The 2,500-nt window shown below is 46.8% G+C and overlaps 1 protein-coding gene across 14 annotated transcripts in view; it reads right to left on the minus strand.

Annotated features, from left to right (window-relative positions):
- LOC113806436 (homeobox protein PKNOX2) overlaps positions 1 to 2,500 on the minus strand; it is a 391,258-nt gene that overhangs the window by 159,204 nt on the left and 229,554 nt on the right. The gene's annotated exons all lie outside the window — the stretch shown is intronic.

Consider the following 2,500-nt stretch of genomic DNA (forward strand, 5'->3'; position numbering starts at 1 on the left):
TCTCTCTCTCTCTCTCTCTCTCTCTCTCTCTCTCTCTCTCTCTCTCTCTCTCTCTCCCTAACACATATAATCTGAATTTATTATTTTCCTTTTTTCTACCTCTCCACCGTACTCTTTTTCCTCAATTTTCATAAACCAGAATTATGTTACCCATTTAACCTCTAATGAACAAACATACTTTAGTTTATCTTGAGTGCCTCTAGTGTTCACCTCCGTATCCTCCTTCCCCTTTTCATTATTACATTTTCTTCTATTTACTCAACTCGTCTCAGGCTCTGCATCTTTTACACACATTATCATATTATTCACATCCTTTAAAACTCCCCTTTGCAACCAACCTCTCTATATTTCTCCGGGTGAGTCCTCAGTACAATAACCTTAGGAAGGGCGAGTGGGTGGTGGAGGAGGAGGAGGAGGAGGAGGAGGAGGAGGAGGAGGAGGAGGAGGAGGAGGAGGAGGAGGAGGAGGAGGAGGAGGAGGAGGAGGAGGAGGAGGAAGAGGAAGAAGAGGAGGAGGAGGAGGAGGAGGAGAGGAGGAAAAGGGAGGTGAGTGGAGGTGGAGGAGGAGGAATGGGTGGGGGTGGAGGTGGAGGAAGTAAAGAAGGTGGAGGAGGAAGAGGAGGAGGGAGGAGGGAGGGGATGAAGAAGAGGAAGACGAAGAGAAGAAAATAAATGGAACAACGTGATGATGATGATGAGGGAGAGGAGGAGGAGGAGAAGAGGTGAAGGTGGAGGAGGATAAGGAGTAGGAGTAGGAGGGAGAAAGTGTAAGAAAAAGATAAGGAGAAAGAGGTGAAAGGAAAGATGAGGAGGAGGAAAGAAGCGGAAGAAGAAAGGAGGAGGACGGCGGCGGCATGAGAGGAGGAGGAGAGGAGTGGGGTGGAGGGCGATAGCGAAAGGGAGAGGGGGAGGGGAGAGGGAGGGAAACCACACTGCCAGAATATTATAAAAATTTCTCCCATTCCTTTGTATTCCTATATCACTCACCCCCACCCCCCGCCTCCCTGCTCCTTCTCCTCCATGCGGTCACCCTCGGCGCCCACAGTTATTACAGCCTTGATTTTTGCTCTTCCTCTCTCTCTTCCTGGTCTCTCCGCCCTTTCGCCTCGTTCGGTGTCTCGCGCCTCCTCGGAATAACAGATGATTTGTGATAACGAAAATAAGGAGATGGGAGGACGGGGGTCTGAATTATATTTTTCTTCGGATTTAGAGCTTGTCTAGCTGGCTGTCTGGCTCTCTGTATTCATGTTTGTTTGTTTGCGTTTGTATCTATGTATATAAGCAGTATATATATGCATATATGTATCTATGTATATAAGCAGTATATATATGCATATATGTATATATGTATATAAGCATACATGCATACATACATATATATATACATATATATAATATATACATACATATATATATATATATATATATATATATATATATATATTTATATATATATATATATATATATGTATGTATGTATGTATGTGTGTGTGTGTGTGTGTGTGTGTGTGTGTGTGTGTGTGTGTGTGTGTGTGTGTGCGTGCGTGCGTGAGTGCGTGCGTGCGTGCGTGCGTGCGTGCGTGTGTGTGCGTGTGTGTATAACATACTTAACACACACACACACACACACACACACACACACACACACACACACACACACACACACATATATATATATATATATATATATATATATCACACATATATACACACGTATGCGTATGTATGTAGATATCAATACATACTTATATATTCCTCTCTGACACACATGGACTGCATGTGCATAATCCCTGAAAAGGTGTAACATCTCGCTTCATCCAATTAGATCTTCGTTTCTCCTCATCCCTCTTCTCATAATTTTCTTTCTTTCCTTCAACCCTTCCATGTCTAGCTCGCCTCTTGCCCTCACATATACCGATTTCTTCGCATCAGTCTTTTCCTTCCTTCCTGTTCTCTATATACCCCTCCTTTGCTCCCTCCTTATCGCCCTTGCCCTCTCCCCTCCTTCCCTCTTTCCCCGCCTCCGTCCTGCGCCTCCTTCGCAGGGTGCGCGCGTGGCCACTGGCGTTCCCCGGCGCTCCCCCAGAGAGCGAGGAGAGCCCGGGCTCGAGGGTTAGCGCGGCCGCCACCTCATTGCCTGCCCTTCCCAGTCGCGTCACGTTCCATCGTCACCAGGACCCCGTCAGATTGGAGAAAAGTTAGACCATAATGTGTCGTCGGTATTACACCCTCAGAACCACTCCCGCCCCTGACTAGGTGACAACTCTTTGATTATGTGCGCCACACGGCTATCTATTCCCATCCCCGATAAAAACTTTGCGCGTAGCGAGTGGCAATAGTATGATTTGTTAGTCTTGCATATGAGGAAAGGTAAAATATATTGCGTGTCGGATGGCTTGCAACAAGGTATTATGTGAGGGCGGAGGGAGCGAGGGAGCAGCGCACAGTCCTGCCCGTCTCGCCGACGCTGCCATTGTCATGGAGCAGAGGCCCTGCGCCAA

Source organism: Penaeus vannamei, chromosome 23, assembly GCF_042767895.1.
Source record: "Penaeus vannamei isolate JL-2024 chromosome 23, ASM4276789v1, whole genome shotgun sequence".
Taxonomy (NCBI): Eukaryota; Metazoa; Arthropoda; class Malacostraca; order Decapoda; family Penaeidae; genus Penaeus; species Penaeus vannamei.